We start from the raw sequence: 23812 nt of genomic DNA on the forward strand, positions 1-23812 counted from the left end.
AGATCTACAAATTACAATCAGAGATATATCGTCATCATTATGGGACATGTCATATGACATAGGCGATCATAGTCTTTCCATGACTATGATTGCTCCTGAGATGCCCTCTTTGCAACGCTACCATCAAAGAGGAGGTACAGGAGCTTGAAGACACACACTCAAAATTTCAGGAACAGCTTCTTTCCCACTGTCATCCGGTTTCTGAATGGACAATGAACCCTTGTACACTCCTTCACTATTTTTTTTCTTTTTGCACTATATATATTTCTTCTGGTGGCAGTGTTGAGATACATCTCTACCAAAGGAGGTCTAAGATGCACTTTCCCTCTTCTAGCCCACAAGTCACCCTTGAGGAGGGTGTAGCACCTGCTTAGCCCCAAGATTAGGGTCACATGGATTTATGACAGCAGGCGGTGGATGATTGTATGATCAGCTGGTGCACATCACAAGTCCTGGTTATGTGGCCACTGACGTCTGGAAGACAATCGCTGAAGGGTATTCATAATGGTTGGGGTCACCCATCTTGTAAAGACACTGCATAGAAAAAAGCAATAGCAAACCAGTTTGGTAGAAAAATGTGTTAAGAATAATCATGGTTATGGTAAGACCATGAATGCCTACGTCATATGACATGGCATATAACGATGATTATAATATATTTCTTATTGTAATTTATATACTTTTTATTTTCACGATATATTGCAATGATTGCTGTTGCAAAACATTATGTGTCAGTGATATTAAACATGAATCTGATTCTGAGGAAAGAGGACCGGGTCGAGACAACAGAGACTTATGGAGAAGAGGAGTTCTCCACTTGGACTGCACGTGGACATACCCGACCAAAACTTTTCCATGGAGGGCTTCCAGACCGTTCGGGCTGACTGGAAGTGCACTGAGAGCAGTAAGCATAAAGGAGTTTGGGGCTTGCTGTTCTGGTTAACAACGGATGGTGCAATCCTGGTCATATTATGATCGAGGAACGTGTTTGTAGCCTGGATATTGAACTTTTTGCTGTTGGACATTGGCCATATTCCACCGTGATACAACACTGGGCGTCATAGGAGATTGTTCCTGCCTGTGGCCATCGAACTTTGCAGCTCCTCCCGTGGAGGGTCAGACACCCTGAGCCAATAGGCTGGTCCTGGACTTATTTCCATCTGGCATAGTTTGCATATTGTTGTTTGATTGTTTGTGGTTTTTGTATTTCTATAGTTATGCTCTATTCTTGGTTGGTGCAGCTGTAACGAAACTCAATTTCCCTTGGGATCAATAAAGTACGTCTATGTCTGATTGTTATATAGCATGAATCAGCCTCACCAGCCAAAGAGAACCTCTCTCCGTGGCAGCCATGAAGCTGACATAGGAATGAAGACCTTGGAGGTGAGGGTACACGCAGGAGAGAGCAGAAGCACCAATCTCTGAGGCCCTGATTGATCCAAAACAAACGTTATGATATCCTTAGCAATGATGCATATGTAATCAAGGGATATGGGCAGATCAGTCTTGCAGGCATCACAAATCACAGAACAGTAGCACACGTGAGGGGACACTTGAGTGATGCTTGTGCCCATGAACTCAACAGTGAAATCTGTGCATAACTGCGCCTGTGAATGAAATATTAGTGCCACAATGGGAACCCCATTATTTACAAATCCTTGCTGATCTGCAGTGGGATTTGTTCCTTGTTTCCTTGTGTCTATTAAATGAAGGTCTACAGTTGAATCTTTATGAACTAGTTTAGTTTAGCAACTGCAGAAATAGCTGCTGTGTACAAAGAGTGCAGCTGATTTTGAGTTGGATAAAAAAAAACACGTACAACTGTGTCCAAGTGCTCAGCCTGAACAATGTCAGCATTCCTATAATGTTGATAATACAGTACTGTGCACATATAGTATATATAGCTAGGATGCCTAAAATGTTTGCACAACACAGTCTTAATTTTATGTATTGCATTGTACTACCACCATTAAAAAAAAACAAATTTCATGACATGTAAGTGGTGATAAACTTGATTCTGGTATGGGCCTCCATTGTGGTCTGAGGGTGGGAAGGGGGGCAGAGAGAGGAGAATAATGGGTAGGAAAAGAGGAAAGGAGAGGGGAGGGAGCGGGAAGCGCCTGAGAGATATTCTGTAATGATCAATAAATCAATTGTTTGGAATAAGATTATCTTGCCTGGTGTCTCAGGGTTGCGTGAGTCTGCATCCTTGCTACCCCACCTGCCCCCTCTTGGCACACCCTCTCTGTCACCTGCCCCACCCTTGTCTTTCCAAACATCCTTTGCTCCCACCAGATTTACAAACTCACTCTCTGCTCCATGTTGACAAATACAGCGCTGTGCAAAAGCCTTAGGCTCCCCAGCTATATATATGTACGAAAGATTTTGTTAGCCTGAGTTGCTGGCTTAAGTATTTTGGGTAATTCTGACATGGCTTCCTTGAGCTGCTCATCTGATAAATGTTTAAAGTTCAAAAGTTCAAAGTAAATTTGTTATCAATGTATTTTCCCACAGGCATTCATGGCAAAGCAAGGAAATGCGAAAGATGAATGAAAAACTAAACACAAACAAAGACTGACAAACAACCAATGTGCAAATGAAGAAAAGTCATGCAAATACAAAAAAGTACCAAATAATACATAAATAAATAGATGATGCTGAGAAAATGGGTTGTAGAGTCCTTGAAAGTGAGTCCCCAGATTGTGGAATCAGTTCAGTGTTGAGGTGAGTTAAGTTATCCATGCTGGTCAAGGAGCCTGGTGGTTGAAGGGTAATAACTGTTCCTGAACGTAATAGTGCAGAACCATATAATTTCAAATGTAGCTGACAGCCTCAACTACTTTAATGGTAAAGAGTGAGAGAGAAGGAACACAAAAACCTAGGTTACCAAAATATTGATAATAAGAGGGCAAATCAAGAAAGCGATGGAAGCAAAAGGTACCTAAAGTTTTCATCGGTCCTGATGAAGGGTTTTGGCTTAAACGTCGACTGCTTACTCTTTTCCGTGGATGCTACCTGGCCTGCTGAGTTCCTCTAGCATTTTGTGTGTGTGTTACTCTGATCTCCAGCATCTGCAGATTTTCTTTTGTTTTTAAAATTCATTTAGCTTAAAGACGTCATATATAGAATGCAAAAGTAGGGAGAGTATTTTGAAGCTCTGTAAAATGGATTATCTGATCACTGTATGTAGGCTGCTGTTCATCGATAATGGTTCAGTGTTCAATACAAATATCTTATACAAGCTCATCAACAAACTTCAACATCTGGGCCTCTGCACCTCCCTCTACAAATGGATGCGCAACCTCCTCATCAGCAGACCTCAGTCAGTAAGGATTAGTAACAACAACACAGGTACACCTCACAGCGGTGTGCTTAGCCCCCCTGCCATACTATTTATATATACTTGACTGTGTGGTTTAGCATGGTTCCAATGCTGTTTCAAATTCACTGATGACACTACTGTTTTTGGATGAATGAGAAGTGGTGATGTGTCAGGTTACCAGTGCGAGATTGGTCACCTTGGTTGAGCGTTACCACAAAAACAACCTTTCACTCAACCTAACCAATGAGGACATGGATGCAATCATAAGAAAGTGCCTTCTGAGGAAATTAAAGCAATTCTGCTTTTATCGAATACTCTAGCAAATGTCCACACATGTATTTTTGACCAGTTGCATCATGGTTTAGTGCAACAATTGCAATTCAAATGCGCAGAAATGTAAGAAGCTTCAGAGAGCAATGGACTCTGCCCAGTGAATCATGGGCACATCTCTCCACACCATCTGTAGCATCTACAGGATGTGCTGCCTCAAGAAGGCAAACTCTGTCATTACAGATCCCCGCTATCCAGGCCATGCCATCTTTTCCTAACTACTATTGGGCAGGTGGTACAGAACCCCAAACCACGAGGGTCAAGAACACTACATCCCTTTAACCATTCTTTTCTTGAACCATTTGGAAAACTTCAATTACTACAGTTTAGATAATTTAGTTACACTGTAACTACAATAACTTTTTTGCACTAAAATTCTTTCATTGTTTTCATTGTGTTTTCTTGTAAAACAGGAGTATTGTTGATGTTTAATATATATTTTTCCTGTGAATAAAGGCCAAATGCCCTAATTCTACTCCTATACTTATGGTCTTATATGATGCAATCTACCTATAATGCTGCAAGTAAGTTTTTCATTGGACCTGTTCATACATGTATTTGTGCATATGAGAATAACTTGACTTTGAGTTTGACTTTGCGAACACCTTAGGGAATTGCAGAAAAATGTTAGTGGAATAGCACTGGGAATGAAAGACTTCAGTTTAGTTGCTAATGGAAAAACTGGAATAGTTTTCGTTGGAGCAAAGGTGGTTAAATAGAAGTATTTAAAATCATGGGGGAGAAGGAAAGATTAGCTGCTCTTATTTGGAAGAAAGTCTGAGGCCAGAATATGACTGGCAAAGGAACTAGTGTTTCATGAGCATAACTGAGAAGGTGTTCATGATATGGCAGTCATTGTCTGAATGGTACTGCCTGCAGACTCAATTGACACCTTCCAATGAAAACAGGATAAATTTGTGAGGGAGAAAATACTGCAGGGGTTTTGGAGAAAGCTAGGGAACAGGATTGGCAGTTGTTCTTACAGTAAGTCAATGCGAGCTCGGTGTGCCAAACAGCCGTCTGTGCTGTAATGGCTGCATGATTGTAATTACCATACTGGCACTGGGTACATTTTATATTCAGAATGCTCACTGAACAGAAATCGTGGAGGTGGGAAGGTGAGTGAGGGAAGCAGATCTTCTGCCCATAATTATCCAGCGATTCATGTTACTAGACATAAAGTCACAGGTTGATTATATTATAAGCAGTTTTTTCCATCAATTTTTTAATATATTCACAAAATCTTTGCACATAGTAACTAAAGTATATTATTTTAAATAATGAAAGTAAATTTGCCTTGTTAGATGACAATAACAGCATAAATTAGTTTCTATCCATTCAGGTAAGTATAGTTTACATCAGGGTTCTTTTTATACATCTTAAAGTGCCTTCCTAACTAACTGAGAAATTACATTGGTCTAACAGAAGGCCCTCAGCACAACCAAATCTGCGTGTTAATTATCGATCCACATTGCACATGCACGTGCAACTGACCCATGTGTGTACACATACACATCCGTAATTGATGTTTATTTCTCCTTTAAGTCCAGTGATTTACCTTGTGTTTCTGTGTTGATTTTTGGTCAGTGCCCTTTTGCTCGATCTTTGTAAGAGCTGCATTTGTAAACGTGTGCCCTCAACGGGCTGAAATGAAATAAATAAACTTATGGAAAGATGAAATAAATAAACTTATGGAAAGATGAAACTCACCCTCCAATGATTTTGTATGTTAAGATGCACTCAGTGGCCACTTTATCATGTACACCTGTACACCTGTCTGTTAATTTAAATATCTAATCAGCCAATCATGTGGCAGCAACTCCAAAATGGAGACAATGTTACCAACACACGTGAGTCCTGCAGAAGGGCCTCAGCCCGAAACGTCGACTGTACTCTCCTCCATAGATGCTGCCTGGCCTGCAGAGTTCCTCCAGAATTTTTTGGGTGTTGCTTGGATTTCCAGCATCTGCAGATTTTCTCTTGTTTGAGAGAGAGTGTTATACTAGATCTCCTGTTAGGGAATGAGACAGGCCAGGTGCTAGATTTTTGAAGGAGAACACTTTGCATCTAGTGATCGAAATCTGATTAGTTTCAAGGCAATTAAGGAAAAGGATAGGTCTGGTCCTTGGTTGAGATTCTAAACTGCAGAAAGACCAATTGTGATGGTATTAGAAAGGATCTGGCAAGTGTGAATTGGGATAGGTTGTTTTCTGGTAAGTACAGTATGTAATTGGTCCTCTGGAAAAGCAGAATGGTAATCTATGTGTGAAGCTGAAAGAGATGGGGTAGATGGACTTTTTGCATCTGTATTTACTTGGGAAATGCATACGGAGTCTATGGAAGTAAGGGAAAGCATCAGGAAGTTCATGGATCCTGTACAGTTTACAGAGGAAGAGGTGTTAAGACAAATTAGGGTGGATAACTCCCCAGGACCTAACAAGGTTTTCCCGCAAATGCTGTGGGAGAGTAATGCAGAAATTGCCGTGGCCCTAGCACAGATATTTAAAACATCCTTAGCCATGGGTGATGTGCCAGAGGATTGGAGGATAACTAATGTTGTTCTGTTTTTAAAAGTTCTAAGAATAAGCCATGAAATTATAGGCTGGTAAGCCTTACATCCATAGTGGGAAAGTTATTGGAAGATATTTTAAAGGACAGGATATATAAGTATTTGGATAGGCAGGGACTGATTAGGGACTTTGTGTCATGTAGGTCATGTCATCCAATCTCATTGAGCTTTTCAAGGAAGTTACCAGGAAATTCAATGAAGGCAAGGCAGTAAATGTTGTCTACATGGACTTCAGCAAGGCCTTTGACAAGGTCCCACATGGGACGATGCTCATGAAAGTTCATTTGCTTGGCATTCAAGACGAGGTTATAAATTGGATTAGACATTGGCTTTGCAGGAAAAGCCAGAGATCTGTAGTAGACAGTTGCCTCTCTGACTGGAGGCCCATGGCTGGTGATGAGCTGCAGGGATTGTTGCGAGGTCTATTGTTGTTTGTCATCTACATCAATGATCTGGATAATAATGTGGTAAACTGGATCAGCAAATTTGCAGACTTGGGGGGGGGGGCAGTAGAGGACAATGAGGAAGACTATCAAAGTTTGAAGTGGGATCTGGACCAAGTGGAAAAATGAACAGAAAAATAGCAGATGCAATTGAATACAGACAAGTATGAGATGTTGCAAGTATGAGGGTTAGTCGTGTTGAGTGGAAGGGCACTGAGAAGTGCGGTAGAACTCTGGGAATACAGATCCATAATTTCTTGAAAGTGGCATCACGAATAGATAGGATTGTAAGGAAACATTCTGACACATTGGTCTTCATAAACCAATATATTAGTACATGAGTTGTGATGTTATGTTGAAATTGTATAGGACATTAGTGAGGCTTGTTTTGGAGTGTTGTGTACAGTTTAGGCCACCTACCTACAGGAAAGATGTAAGTAAGAAGGAAAAAGTGCAGAAAAAATTTACAACGATTTTGCTGGGATTTGAGGACCTGAGTTAACAGTTAGGACTTTATTCCCTAGAGCATAGAAGATTGAGGAGAGATTTGAGGCATACAAAATTAAGAGGGGGATAGATAGGCTAAATTCAAGCAGCCTTTTCCACTGAGACTGCAACTCAAGATCAAGGGTTAAAGGTGAAAGGTGAAATGATTAAGGGGATCATGAAGGGGAATTTCTTCATTCTTTGGGTGGTGAGAGTATTGAATCAGCTGCCAATGTAAATGGTGAATGTGAGTTCGATCTCAACATTTAAGAGAAATTTGGATAGGTACATGAGTGGGAATGGTACGGCGGGCTATGTTCTGGATGTAGGTCGATGGGACTAGGCAGAGTAATGGTTTGGCATGGATTAGATGGACCAAAGGGCCTGTTTCTGTGCTGTACTGTCCCATGACCTGCTCATTAAAGTAATTATCTAACTAGCCAACCATGTGGCAGCAACTCAATGCATAAGAGCATGCAGGCATGATCAAGAGATTCAGTTGTTGTTCAGACCAAACATCAAGAGGAGAAGAAATGTAATCTAGCTGACTCTGATTGTTGGTGTCAGATGGGGAGGTTTGAGTATCTCAGAAACTGCTGATCTCCTGGGACTTTGACACATAACAATCTCTAGCATTTGCAGAGAATGGTGCAAAAACAAGAAGCATCAAGTGAGCAGCAGTTCTGTGGCTGAAAGTGCTTTATTAATGAGTAAGGCCAGAGGAGAATGACCAGACTGGTTCAAGCTGATAAGAATGTGACAGAAACTCAAATAATAACCACATTACAACAATAGTGTCCAGAAGAGCATCAGTGAATGCACAACACATTGAACCTTGAAGTGGATGGGCTACAGCAGCAGAAGACCACAAGCGTAAGTGGTCACTGAGTGAAAAATGAAATATATCTGTAGAGTGGACCCACTAATCAGTGCCTCAAAATACTCAAGGATTCAACAGTAATTGCTTCGTGGGAAATGGGATGACAATAGGGAACAACAAATACGTAGACTTCCTGGTCATCAGAGAGAGAGAATGGAGTGGCTGTAGTACATATCATTGGGGAGGGGGTGGAGAGAGAGAGGAAGGTGCAATCATTGGAAGTTTTGAGATATAATGATCAGAGGCATTGATCGTGTGGAAAGTCAGAGGCTTTTTCCCAGGGCTGAAATAGCTGTCACAAGAGGGCACAGGTTTAAGGTGCTTGGAAGCACGTACAGAGGAGATGTCAGGGGTAAGTTTTTTACGCAGAGAGTGGTGAGAGCGTGGAATGGGCTGCCAGCAATGGTGGTGGAGGCAGATACGATAGGGTCTTTTAAGAGAGTTTTGGATAGGTACATGGAGCTCAGAAAAATAGTAATTTCTAAGGTAGGGACATGTTCAGCACAACGTTGTGGGTCAAAGGGCCCGTATTGTGCTGTAGGTTTTCTATGTTTCTTTGTTTCTATAATTATAAGCTGGATTTGAAGGTTTTTTTTCAGGGTAGTATTTCACCATTCATGCTTTCACATTGTGTTCAGAATCAGAATTAGAATTATGTTTCATATCACTGACAGCTGTTGTGAAATTTGTTGTTCTGTTGTAGCTGTACAGTGCAAAACATAAAATTCACAGTAAGAAATAGTGTATATTTAACAATAAATTCAGTAAGTAGGGCAAAAAGTGAGCAAAAATAATGAGATAGTGTACATGGGTTGGTTCATTGTTAGTTCAGAAATGCAAAGGCAGAGGGATGAGTCTGTTCCTAAAACTTTAAGAGTGTGTCTTCAGGCTCCTCTACCTCTTTTTGATGGTACTGATAGGAAGAAATTGTACTGGGGATGGAGGTCCTTAATGATAGATGTCACCTTTTTGAGGCATTGCCTTTTGAAGATGTCCTCGGTGTTGGGGAGGCTAATACTCATAATGTAACTGGCTGAGTTTGCAAACCTCGACAGCTTTTTCCTGTGCTGTGGCCTCTCCATATCAAACAGTGGTGCAACCATTTAGAATGCTGTCCATGGCACATCTGTAGAAATTTGCAAGAGTCTTTGGTAACATACCCAATCTCCTCAAACTCCTAATGAAATATGGCTACTCCTGTGTCTTCTTCAAAACTGCATCAATATGTTGGATGGAGGATAGTTCTTCAGAGATATAGACACTCAGGAACTTGAAACTGCTCTCCCTTTCCACTGCTGACCTGTGTGTTAACTCAGCTTCCCCTTCCAGAATTCCACAATCAATTCCTTGTCCTACAGACTTTGATTGCAATGTTGTTTTTGTAACATCACTCAACTAGACGAGGATTTGATGGATTCAGCTTCAATATTCCACCCAGAATCAAAAAAAGTGGCAGATGGAATACAGTGCTGGGAAATGTATGATACTGTATTTTGGTAAAAGGAACAATGGTGTAGACCATGATCTAAATGAGGAGAAAATTCAAACATCAGCATTGCAGTGGGAGTCCTTGTGCAAGATTCCCAGAAGGTTAATTTCACAGATTGAGTCTGTGATAGAGAAGGTAAATGCAATATTGGCATTTATTTCAAGGGGAATAGAATATAAAAACAAGGAGATAATGCTGAAGCTTTATAAGATACCAGTCAGGCTGTACGTGGAATATTGTCAACAGTTTTGGGACCCTTATCTCAGAAAGGATTTGTTGTCATTGGAGAGAGTCCTGAGTCCAGTTGTTATGGGGGACTTCAACATGCAGGTAGACTGGAGGAATCAGGTTGGTACTGGACCCTAAGAAAGGGAATTTGTGGAATCCCTCCGAGATGGATTCTTAGAACAGCTTGTACTGGAGCCTACCAGAGAGAACACAATTCTAGATTTAGTGTTGTGCAATGAACCGAATTTGATCAGGGACCTCGAGATAAAGGAGCCATTAGGAGGTAGTGACCATAATATGATAAGTTTTAATCTACAATTTGAGAGGGAGAAGGGAAACTCGGAAGAGTCAGTATTACAGTTGAACAAAGGGAACTATGGTGCTATGAGGGAGGAGCTGGCCAAAGTTCAATGGAACAATACCCTAGCAGGGATGACAGTGGAACAGCAATGACAAGTGTTTCTGGGAATAATGCGGAAGGTGCAGGATCAGTTCATTCCAAAGAGGAAGAAAGATTGTAAGGGGAGGCCATGGCTGATAGGGGAAGTAATGGACAGTATAAAAATAAAAGAGAAGAAGTATAACATTAGCAAAGACGTTGGAAGCCGGAGGATTGGGAAACTTTTAAAGAGCAACAGAAGGTAACTAAAAAGGCAATACGCGGAGAAAAAATGAGGTATGAAGGTAATCTAGCCAAGAATATAAAGGAGGATTGTAAAAGCTTCTTTAGGTATGTGAAAAGGAAAAAAATAGTTAAGACCAAAATTGGGCCCTTGAAGACAGAAGCGGGTGAATTTATTATGGGGAACAAAAAAATGGCAGACGAGTTGAACAGGTACTTTGGATCTGTCTTTACTAGGGGTGACACAAACAATCTCCTAGATGTAATAGTGGCCAAAGAACCTAGGGTAATGGATGAATTGAAGGGAATTTATATTAGGCAGGAAATGGTGTTGGATAGGCTGTTGAGTCTGAAGGCTTATAAGTCCCCAGGACCTGATGATCTGCATCCCAGGGTACTTAAGGAGGTGGCTTTAGAAATCGTGGATGCATTGGTAATCATTTTCCAATGTTCTATAGATTCAGGATCAGTTCCTGTGGATTGGAGGGTGGCTAATGTTGTCCCTCTCTTCAAGAAGGGAAGAAGAGAGAAAACATGGAACTATAGACCAGTTAGCCTGACGTCAGTGGTGGGAAAAATGTTGGAGTCAATTATAAAAGATGAAATTACAACACATCTGGATAGTAGTAACAAGATTGGTCCAAGTCAGCATGGATTTACGAAGGGGAAATCGTGCTTGACTAATCTTCTGGAATTTTTTGAGGATGTAACTATGAAAATGGATAAGGGAGAGCCAATAGATGTCGTGTACCTGGACTTTCAGAAAGCCTTTGGTGAAGTCCCACATAGGAGATTAGTGGGCAAAATTAGGGCACACGGTATTGGGGGCAGAGTACTGATATGGATTGAAAATTGGCTGGCTGACAGAAAACAAAAAGTAGCGATTAACGGTTCCTTTTTGGAATGGCAGGTGGTGACCAGTGGAGTACCACAGGGTTCAGTGCTGGGACCGCAGTTGTTTACAATATATATTAATGATTTAGATGAGGGAACTAAAAGTAACATTAGCAAATTTGCAGATGACACAAAGCCGGGTGGCAGTGTGAAATGTTATGAGAATGCAGGGTGACTTGGACAGGCTGGGTGAATGGGCAGGTGCATGGCAGATGCAGTTTAATGTGGATAAGTGTGAGGTTATCCACTTTGGTAGTAAGAACAGGAAGGCAGATTATTACCTAAATGGAGTCAAGTTAGGAAAAGGGAAAGCACAACGAGCTCTAGGTGTTCTTGTACAACAGTCAATGAAAGCAAGCATGCAAGTACAGCAGGCAGTGAAGAAAGCTAATGGCATGCTGGACTTCATAACGAGGGGAATTGAGTATAAGAGCAAAGAGGTCCTTCTGCAGCTGTGCAGGGCCCTGGTGAGACCACACCTGGAGTACTGTGTGCAGTTTTGGTCTCCAAATTTGAGGAAGGGCATTCTTGCTATTGAGGGAGTGTAGCGTAGGTTCACAAGGTTAATTCCTGGGATGGCGGGACTGTCACATGTCAAAAGATTGGAGTGACTGAGCTTGTATACTCTGGAATTTAGAAGGCTGAGAGGGGATCTTATTGAAACATATAAGATTATTAAGGGATTGGACACGCTGGAGGCAGGAAGCATGTTCCCGCTGTTGTGTGAGTCCAGAACCAGAGGCCACAGTTTAAGAATTAGGGGTAGGCCATTTAGAACGGAGTTGAGAAAAAACTTTTTCTCCCAGAGAGTGGTGGATATATGGAATGCTCTGCCCCAGAAGGCTGTGGAGGCCAAGTCTCTGGATGCTTTCAAGAAAGAGATGGATAGAGCTCTTAAAGGTAGCAGAATCAAAGGTTATGGGGATAAGGCAGGAACTGGAAACTGATAGTGGATGATCAGCCATGATCACAGCGAATGGCAGTGCTGGCTCGAAGGGCCGAATGGCCTACTCCTGCACCTAATATCTATTGTCTATTGTCTATTGATGTTCGTGAGTATGATTCCAGGCATGAAGGGGTTAACATATGAGAAACATTTGTCAGCTTTGGGCCTGTAACACTGGAATTTAGAAGAATGTGTGGGGATCTCATTGAAAACTAGCGAATGTTGAAAGGACAGGATAAGTTGGATGTGGAGAGGATGTTTCCTCTGCTGGGTGAATCCATAACTAGAGAGCACAAACTCAAAATTGAGGAGTGACCTTTTAAAACAGAAGAAAGGAGGAATTTCTAGTCAAAGCATGGTGAATCTGTGTAATGCTCCGCCACAGACTGTGGTGGAGGCCAAGTCCATGGGTATATTCAAAGCGGAAGTTGATAGATTCCTGATTGCAAACACGAGGAAATCTGCAGATGCTGGAAATTCAAGCAACACACACAAAATGCTGGTGGAACGCAGCAGGCCAGGCAGCATCTATAGGAAGAGGTACAGTCGATGTTTCGGGCCGGGACCCAGATGAAGGATCTCGGCCCGAAAAGCCGACTGTACCTCTTCCTATAGATGCCGCCTAGCCTACTGCGTTCCAGCAGCATTATGTGTGTGTTGCTTGAGATTCCTGATTGGTCGGAGCATCAATGGATATGGTGAGACGGCAGGTGTATGGGGTCGAATGGGATCCAGGATCAGCCAGGATGAAATGGTGGAACGGACAAAGGGCTGAATAGTGTAATTCTGCTCCTGTATCTTATGGACTTGGAAGTGTAACTCTAGGCTAATTCTTCCTTTATTAGCGTTCAGATTCTCCTAATTTGGGAATTAATTTGTTGAATATTTTTACATTGTAATTATTGATGGTCTGTTAACAGAGTCCTAACCTTCTATTTTTTAAAATTGTCCATTTGACAGGCAGAATTGACAGATAATCTATGATGTATTTCCCCTCCTGGAAAAGCTGTCTGTTTAGGTGAGACCTGTCTCCATTACTCAGTTAAAGCACAAGGATTAATTTCAATTAATCCTCAGGCCTCTTGGCCCAAATAATGTCTGAGACTGAGGACGTTTCTAAAGAACTCTCTGGAATCCAGGCCCAATAAAGGCAGGACGGTAACATAGTGGTTAATATAATCCTTTATAAGGCCAATTGTAAGATCGGGGTTCAATTCCCACTACTGTCAGTAGGGAGTTAGTATGTTCTCCCTGTGACCACTGGATTGTCCACCTTCCTTCCGCATTCCAAAGACATACAAGTTAGGGCTGGTAAATTGTGAGCATGCTATGTTGACTACAGAATCATGAAGACGCTTGTGAGCTACCTTCAGCACATCCTTGAAGGAGATGGCTCATTTCACTGTATGTTTCGATGTTTCAATATACATTAATAAAGCTAATCTTTATATTTAATATCTTACAGATAAGTCTTAGCAGGATGAAAGGTAGGACCAAAGTGCCAAGCTTTGGCCAAACAGAGAACACTTAACCCTTCCTGCCTCTTATTCCTTCACCCCATCTCCAGAACGTGAGGTTTCTAAAAAATACACCTGCAGCACAATTGCAATACGCTGTTAGTGTCACAGACGTTTTCTAGTTGCTCTTGCCGATTTTGTACAAGTAGTTGATTAGAAAAATTTACAGGTGGCCTGGTTGTTAAAATAGCCTAGTCCTCATTTCTGCACTAGTGGTTGACTGCCCATCTCTCTTTGCTAATCACCCAGACAAAACCCATTGGAGTTAAAATCAGGGCGACATACATTGTGCACAATGTAGAACTGAATGAGGACTAATAGAGTGTTGTTCTTCACAACAGGGAGTTTAATAAAAAAAAACTCCAAGCAATAGGTCATGGCTCTGGGGTACTGGAATTGTTTCACTGAATCAGATTGGCAGTGGGAGAGAGATGTACTGATTTCATTCTTGCAATTACAGAGACCCAGGCAGGCACCCTGCAGAGAGTATCTTACCTTACATTTTTAATTTGGAACTCCGTCTGTGAAACAGTCTGGCACCTGGCACCCTCTCTCAGTGTGCGGGATAAGTTACGAGCTTGTCTATATTTGGCCTGAAGTGTGATAGGAAAGAAACTATGATGTGGTTGTAATCAAGCTACTTTCAGCAGTATAGGAAAGAATATATGCACAGAACCGTTACCGTTTTCTTCATGCCACCGGATTTTAGAACTTAGGGTGTAACAAACTCCACTGTACCCCATTAAATATTTTACCCTTTTGGTAAACAAGCTATTAGGAATTCACTGAGACTAGCCTCATGATTATTCTATCACTATCACTAATTGTCCTTCCTTTTCATGTGAGCCTGAATTTAATGTTTCCACATAGCAATGAACTTGAGCTGAAAATTGTGGTGATATTAAACATGACTGGCACGAACTTGGCTTATCCGAAATTCCAACACGCTGCCTGTAATTTCAATTTATAAACAGTTCATTAATTGGTACCTGTCCCTTTCTCTATTTCTCTGTCATTTTCACACTTCAGAAATGGATATTTTATCTGCTCCGAGCATCCCTTGGGATCAAGTACATTTGCTTGTAATCCTCTGTTTCTCGAGCTGCTGCTTATAACGCTGGAACCCCTGTCGATGTACAGTGCTGCCTGCTTCACTGCTGATTTCCTCGAGGAATCCAATTTCGAGCAGTGTTCGGGTAGAAAGGTTACTCATGTGTCCCAGGCAAACATTTAGACTCTACACTGGGCTTATTTCTACGTTTATTAATCCTTTTCTCCTGAGTCATCCTTAAAGAGCAGAGAATTTGCTTCCCTTGTTGAGTGTTCAGTTAGTGACTGTGAGCAATGGGTAATCCCCTGTCCTCAGTCTGTGGCCTGAGGATTTGCAGCTAATTGATGAAAGCAAGCCAGAGCCAGCTGACAGACTCTTGAGAATGCTAATGTCTGTCAGTGAAATTACTAAAAATGTTTTGCCGAGAATTTAGCTGCAATGTTGTTTAGAATTGCTGTTAACATGACTACATTTCCACATATGCATCAGCTATTACATTATTTTGAAACCATTCAGACACAATTAGTAAGGTGTCAAAGTAAAAAGTATCAGGATAAGTGAACTCACCATTTTAGAATATGTAAAATACCTAATCCCTTGTGATGATCAATGGCAATTAAGCAAGAAATCAAATTAGATGCACCTGCATTCATTTTATGTACGAAACATATTCACAAATTTCTTTGGCCTCCAGTCGCCAGTCCCATTATCCATTCCAAACATAAGTATACTTTAACTGTCCTCTCTGTACAGTAGATGTCTGTTCCAGTTGCTCTTATGTTGGTGACACCAAGCTTAGATGGTCCTGTGGTCAGGAAGAAAAGTGCTGGAATTTTTTTGACAAGAAGGTGAAAGGTGATTACCTTCATTTGGTACAAAGATAAATCAAGGCTCCTAATTTGGCATTGTTGGAAAAAGAGCTATGTTTTTTTTGTTCCTGAAGATAATTGATGGTACGTAAATAAATAAATGCTTTGTATAGATAGGGGACATGATTAAATTATTTTGCATAAAGACTGCATCAGAGAAGCAAGCATTTTGGCCCATTAGATTCTTTTTAGTGTTTATGCTTCACAAAATTCTCCTCTTTTTATCATAATCAGAATTTATCACCATAATCTTCTATCCCTCTCTTCGTAATCTAGTTTCTTAATGTATCTATACACAAGTAATTCTGCAGATGCTGGAAATCCAGAGTAACACACACAAACTCTACGAGTATGAGGATGTTCTACGAGTCTGTGGTGGCCAGTGCTATCATGTTTGCTGTTGTGTGCTGGGGCAGCAGGCTGAGGGTAGCAGACACCAACAGAATCAACAAACTCATTCGTAAGGCCAGTGATGTTGTGGGGATGGAACTGGACTCTCTCACGGTGGTGTCTGAAAAGAGGATGCTGTCCAAGTTGCATGCCATCTTGGACAATGTCTCCCATCCACTACATAATGTACTGGTTGGGCACAGGAGTACATTCAGCCAGAGACTCATTCCACCGAGATGCAACACAGAGTGTCATAGGAAGTCCTTCCTGCCTGTGGCCATCAAACTTTACAACTCCTCCCTTGAAGGGTCAGACGCCCTGAACCAATAGGCTGGTCCTGGACATTTCCTGGCATAATTTACATATTACTATTTAATTATTTATGGTTTTATTACTATTTAATTATGGTGCAACTGTAACGAAAACCAATTTCCCCCGGGATCAATAAAGTATGACTATGACTATGACTATGATTAAAATTGCTTGAGGAACTCAGCAGATCATGCAGCATCTATGGAGAGGAATAAGCGATCAATGTTTCAGGCTGTGATCCTTCATCAGGACTTAATATATCTTGTCATGTTTTGGGAGACAGTACTTCATGCTAGTCACTTTCTGGAATTTCCAGCATCTCTAGATTCTGTCTTGTTTCTGGGTAAATAATGATATTTATTCAAGAAAACACCTTTCTGGATTTACCTGTGGGTATTATTGGCTCTTGATCTTGACCTCAGGAGGAAGTATCTTCTTCATGTCTATCTTTTTAAAACCTATCATAATGTGAAAGGCATCTGTCACCATTTTTTAATTTATTACATGGCCCAGTTTCCTTCCAACATGTTCAACTATTTTTCCCTGATAGGTGTTACCCATTACCCATTTCTATTTCGGGAGAATTACCCATTTCGGGAGTATTACTCCCGTAAATCTTCTGTGCATTTCCTTCACTGCCTCTTTTTTACATACATTATGGAAAAGAGAACTCATCACAGGCCAGTCACAGGGCCTAACTCATGATTCTCCAAACAGATCCTTTAATCTCAGTTGAAGGAACTGGTAGGTAAAGGGAATGCTTCAAAGATATGCCTGAAGAAATTCAATATTATGTCTAAAAATTGAGAAGACATTGCACTCAATAGATACATCTGGAGGAGATCTGTTCAAGAGGGACCTGCGCTACATAAAAAAAAACTTCTGTTGTGCCGCAGAGAACAAACAGCAGTGACTATAGGAGAGACACAACCACCAAAGGCCCAAACCACTAACCACACCCATCACTTACCCTTGCTCACACTGCATGTGGATCCTGGATCAGCCTCCAAAGCCACTTGAGGACACACCAATAGACAACCCTTTCAGAGAATATCATATTCGACTCAAATGATTGTATAATAACAGGACTTCAACTGTGGGCAACCAAGTTTCCTGACTGCTTTTCAATTCTGTAATAGTTGTTAAAAATAAACTTAGAGCTAAATAAGTAATTGATATTCAGAGCAAACTTTTTCAAATGGATTGCCATCTAATGTAATGAATGCAAAACTGATGGAGCATTCAGAAATTAGATTAACTGATTTTTCTAATTAAGCTCTGAGGAGAAAGCTATGTTTTTAACACCATGAAAGAGACAGGTGAACACTGCCTAAGTATTTATGATAAAAAATGCCTTTAATACAAACAGTAATAGATGGGTAGGACATTTATTCTTATAAGGCAGCAGCTGAACCGGAATACTTTTGCAGAGGATTCCTTGAAGTGATATGTGCATCTTCATACTAAAAGATCATTTACTGCTTCACACCACAAAGGAAATATAGCAAAAGGGTTAAGATAATTGTTTCAACTAGGACAAACTACAGAAGAGAAACTTGTGGACAATGTAGTCATACATTACTGTGCCAAAGTCTTAGGCACCCTGGAGTTTTTATATGGTTTCAGATGGTATGGCCTCCACAGAGCCCTGATCTCAAGATTGTCGAGGCAGTCTGGGATAACCTGAAGAGACAGGTGCAAGTGAGATAGCCAAAGTCTGCAGAGAAAGTGTGGCAAATTCTCCAAGATGCTTGGAAAAACCTACCAGCCAATTTTCTTATAAAACAGTACGACAAAGTACCTAAAGTTTTAAAGGCAAAGGGTGCTCACTAGAAATATTGATTTGATTTAATTTTTTACTGTTTACTGCTCTTTTGAGTAAATCTTTTGATACTTAGAAACTTTTCATTTCATTATTTTTGAAAACATCTTCACTTTTTTTACATGTGCCTAAGACTTTTGCACAGTAATGAAACTGGAGGGAATCAGCAATTCATTCAAATATTTCTATACATTTTATTTTAAAAAATGTTACATTCAGACAGAAAGAATTACAATGGCTTTTAAAACATTCCTACAATGTAGCTATGTCTCTGTGATTCCACTGTGTGGTGCTATCAATGTTTTGTGTTGATGATTACATTGTGCCCATTTTCCTTTTACCCAATGAAATATAGTTCATATTTCCCTGAATTTGTAAAACTAGTATATAAAATGTTTATGTATGTAGGTGAGAGCAATGCTCCTCAGACTGTGGTTATCATTCATCTGGCAAAAACTTCTCCCTAATCATTGAGGATAAAGAAAAAAAATAGGATCAATCTTTAGCAAATGCACACAAAACGCTGGAGGAACTCAGCAGGTCAGGCAGCATCTATGGGAATGAATAAACAGTCAACATTTATTCAGACTGAGACCCTTCATCAGAACAGGAGATCAATCTTTACCATGGATCAATGCAAGACTTCATTTGGCAAGTGGCCTTTGGCAGAATATCAGAACAATAATAAGGCATCCGTCCCTCTTGCCTGCCTGCTCTGCCATTCATTTAGGTCATGCCAAGACCACGAACTGAACCTTGCATGAGAATTAAACCTTGTATAAAAACAAGCAGTCTGACGTTACAGCCTGGGGAGCCTATTGCAAGTTCATCTGGGGTCACGGAGGATGATTCTCCTGAACACATTACGTATAGACTTTGAAGATGGTTGCACTGTGATATTTAGGATAGGAGTGCATTAATTACAGTACTGAGCCAACTCTTCGCCACATACATATAGCTCGGGTGCCAAAGACCTTTGCACAGTACTTTAGTAACTCTATAGATTGCACTGTACTGCTGCCATAAAAAAAAACAAATTCCATGACATTTGTGAGTGATGATATACCTGATTCTAATTTGGGTCACTGCTGTGGAATGAGAGTGAGAAGGCAGTGGGGAGAGAGGAGGAAACAGGAAGCACCAGAGAGACGTTCTGTAATGATTAATAAACTGTTGTTTGCAATCAAGTGGCCTTGCTCCATGTCTCAGGTCTGGGTGTGTCACCCCCTGCCCTTGGCACTCCTTCTCTGCCCCCTGTCTCACACTCCTCCCGTGGCTCTCTGCTTTTGCCATTCCCACCATCATTTGCTTCTGCCTGATTTACAAGGGGTGATTGATAAGTTTGTGGCCTAGAGTAGAAGGAGTCAATTTTACAAAACCTAGCACATTTATTTTTCAACATAGCCCCCTCCTACATGTGCACACTTAGTCCAGCGGTCTAAGTGCTGTGTACTTCTTTGTAGAAGTGATCCACAGCAGGGGTGATTGATAAGTTCATGGCCTAAGGTAGAAGGAGATGAGTTATACAGCTCTTGTTACATGCACGTGCAGTTCAACTCTTTGAGTGAAAATGCAGAAAGTTTGAAGTTTCTCCTCATCTCCTTCTGCTTTAGGTCACAAACCTATCAATCACCACTGCTGTGGACCACTTTCTGGAGGTCCAAGACGCTGACTTCTACAAGGAAGGGATCCGTATGCTCCCTGACCACTGGACTAAGTGCGTAAATGTAGGAAAAATAAATGTGCCTAGGTTTTCTAAAATTGACTCCCTCTACTTAGGCCACGAACTTATCAATCACCCCTCATACAAACTGGCTCTCCGCTGCGTGTTGACAATTACAGTCCTGTGCAAAAGTCTTAGGTACCCTGGCTATATATGTGCCTAACACGTTTGCATAGTACTGTACATGTCAGGAAGAACTCACAGAACCAAATCTTATCTGTGTAATGACTCATCAAGGCTGGAGATCTTAAATTGGCAGTTCTCAACATCTACAGCAACATACGCAAAATGCTGGAGGAATTCGGCACATCCAACAGTATCTATGGAGAGGAATAAACTCCTCTTCTTTCAGACCAAGACACTTTATTAGGTTTCTCCAGCATTTTGTGTGTGTCATTCTGATTTCCAGCATCTGCAAAATCTCTTTTGTTTGTGTGTTCTTAACTCTATAATGGATAGCTGATGTGACCAAACATGAATGGCCAGAATGGAGTTAGATGCAGGCATTCTGTCTATTATATGGAAATGGTGATGTCTAAGGTGGATTTTCAAGCACAGGATCACAATGGTCACCCTGGCTGAAGGAGATGTAGAAGGCCTGGGCAAGGTCAACCCATGGGCATTGTCCATAGCTTCCTAATGCCTGGATTATTGCCGAACATAGAGGCTAATCTGTGTCACAATTTTCACATTTGCTATGCATTGAGTAGAAGGTGGGGCATCTGATGCTGAGGAAGAACAGGCAGAGTAAGAATCCTACAGATCTACGAGGACTTAGAGACATGTGGTTAAGGGAGTGATAGACCGCACTCTTATGACTCCGTGAACGCCCCTTCAGAACCTAAAGTTCTTCGTGAATTGAAAGGACTATCACTGGATTATGCATGAATGTTCAACGTGAACTTGACAACAAGAAGAAATTTGTTATTATTGATGCTTTGTATCACATTTTAAAGCTCCTTTCTTCCAAGTCAGTCCTCGTCTGTTAAGCTTAGGTCGCTACATTGCATCAGACTTTTTGCATCCTACTTATAAGGGAATGCCTTGGTGTTTCTGCAGTTTGTCTGCATACGTTGAATATCATGCAGAAGACCCATTGAATCCATATTTGTTTATTTTTGTCGCATGTACTGAGAAAGTGAAAAGCATCATACAGATCAAATCATTACACAGTGCATTGAGCTAAACAAGAAAAATCAATAACAATGCAGAATAAAGTGCTACAGCTACAGAGAAAGTGCAGTGCAGGAAAACAATAAAGTGCAAGATCATAATGAGGTAGATTGTAAGGTTAAGAGTCCATCTTATTATATCAGAGAGCTGTTCAAGAGTTTGATAACAGTGGAATAGAAGGTGCCTTTGAGCCTGGTGGTACATTTTTTTAGGCGTTTGTACCTTCTGCTCAATGAGAAAGGGGAGAAGAGGGAATGTCCCAAGTGGGTGTGCTCTTTGATTATATTAGCCTCTCTGCTGAGGTAATAAGAAGTATAGACAGAGTGTATGGAGGGATACCGGTTCCTGTGATGTTTGAGCTGTGTCCACATCTCTTGGGTTTAAACTAAGGAAGCAGGAAAGATGGGACCCAAAATGATAGCATTGCAGGAGGAGAGAAAGAGGCATTGGTGATAAATGAATCAAACAAATCTAGTGGGCAGCACACCAACAGATTCAGGAACAGTTATTACCCCTCAACAATCAGGTTCTTGAAATCAGAAGAATTACTTCTCTTGACTTCACTTGTCCATCACTGAATTGTTCAACAACCTGTGGACTCACTTTTAAGGACTCTTCCTCTCATATTCTCAATGTTTACTTCTTATTTATTTATTATTATTTTTATTTTTTAATTTTGTATTTGCATAGTTCATTGTCTTTTGCACATTGGTTGTTTGTTCATCCTGTTGGGTGTGGTCCTTCATTGTTTCAATTACAGTGAATGCCTGCAAGAAAATGGGTCTCAGATTTGTATATGGTGATATCTACATATGTAATTTGATAATAATATTGCTTTGAATTTTGAGCTTTTCAAATTTGTAGTAGAAAGACAAGGGTTGATAGTATAAGATGGCGGTGGGCATAATGGCATTTACTTCGATGCAAGAGACTTGCAGGTAAGACAAATGGACAAAGAGAGTAAATAAATACTTGGTCCATGCATATTGTTATGATATTGTGGTAATCATGGAATCATGGCCAGGCAGAAGAGCATGGCTGGCAGCTGAAGTTTCTTGAGTATAATATTTCAAATATGAAGAGGTCTCCAAAAGGGGAGGAAGTGTTGCCCTGTTGATTGGGGAGATCATTACACCAGTATTCAAGGAGGCCAACCTGGAGGGTTCAGCAAAAAATGTGATATTGGGATAACATAGAAATAAGTAAGGGGTGAACATCTTCCACATAGTCAGCAGGATGTAGAAGAGCAAATATTTAGACAAATAAGAGTGAGATGCAAAAATAATAGGATTGTTGTCATGGAAGAGTTTAATTTTCCAAAGAATGGATGGTTTTGTAAGGAAACAGGGACATAAAACAGCTGGAAAGTTGGATGCTGGATGGAATTTAATTTAACTCAGATAGCGAGGTAATGCATTTTGTGCTTTCTAATGCTGGCCAGACATGAATAGTAAATTTAGAAGCATTGATAGGTGTAGCTGGGAAGTGGAGTGGAGATACATCTCTACCAAACAAGGTGTAAGGTAGTTCTCCCCTCCGCTGGCCTGCAAATCATGCTTGGGCAAAGTGTAGCACCTACTTAGTGTTCCCCCCCCCCACCCCGATCAGGGTCACGTGAAGCCATGGGAGTAGGTGGTAGATGGTTGTATGAACAGCCTGGTTATGCGACCACTGACGCCAAGCAGACAATCTCTGAAAGGTATTGATAATAGCCAGGATCACCTGTCTTGTAAAACGCTGTCCAGAAGAAGGCAATGGCAAACCACTTCTGCTGAAGAAATTGCCAGGAACATCATGGTCATGGATAAGATCATGACCGCCCACGTCATACATGGCACATGAATATGATGACGAAGGGGAAGCACGGTTAGCATAACACTATCACAGCACGAGTGACCCAAGTTCAATTCCATGCGGCCTGAAAGGAGTTTGTACATTCTGCCTGTGGCTGAGTAGGTTTCCTCCCATGTTCCAAAGATGCACAGATTAGTAATTTAATTTGTCAAATGGGTGTAATTGGGCGGGGTAGGCTCATTGCACCAGAGGAGCCTATTATCATGCTATATTTCAAATAAAAAATAAAATGTACAAATATTAAGAAAGACCTTGTGGCCACAAGTTCATTACTCCATAAAGGTGGTGACACTGGTGAACAAAGTAGTTAAGAAAGCATCTAGCTTGCTGACCTTCAGAGCTAGAGATATTGAGTATAAGAGTTGGAACATCATGCTGCAGATGGATATGACAATGGGTAAGTCATACTGTTTGCAGTTCTGGTGCAAAGGAGATTCACCAGGATGTCGCCTGGAATGGAGAGTTTTATTTATAAGAAGAGGTTGAAAAGGCTAGGTTTGTTCTCACTGGAGAGCAGGCAGTCGAGGGGTAACCTTATGGATATTTGTAAAGCATGGATAGAGTAGATGGTCTCTATCTAAAATGAGGCTAAAACTAAAGGAGATAGGTTTAAGGTGAGAGGGGGAATATTTTAAAGAGGTCTAAGGGGCACGTTCTTCAGAAAGAGTTTGGAACATGCTGCTGGAGTGTTTGAAAAGCACTTGAATAGGTACATGGATAAGAAAGGAATTGAGGGATATGAGCCAAATATAGGCCAGAGAAATAGGATTAGTACAGATTGACATCATGATTGTCTGCAATGACTCAGTCCAAAGGGCCTGTTTCTGCGCTGTAATGATCCTATGACTAAATGTGTGTTGAAACTTAGAGGCTACAGCTACAAATACAGAAA

This window comes from Mobula hypostoma, chromosome 3, assembly GCF_963921235.1.
Source record: "Mobula hypostoma chromosome 3, sMobHyp1.1, whole genome shotgun sequence".
In the NCBI taxonomy this organism is placed as follows: Eukaryota; Metazoa; Chordata; class Chondrichthyes; order Myliobatiformes; family Myliobatidae; genus Mobula; species Mobula hypostoma.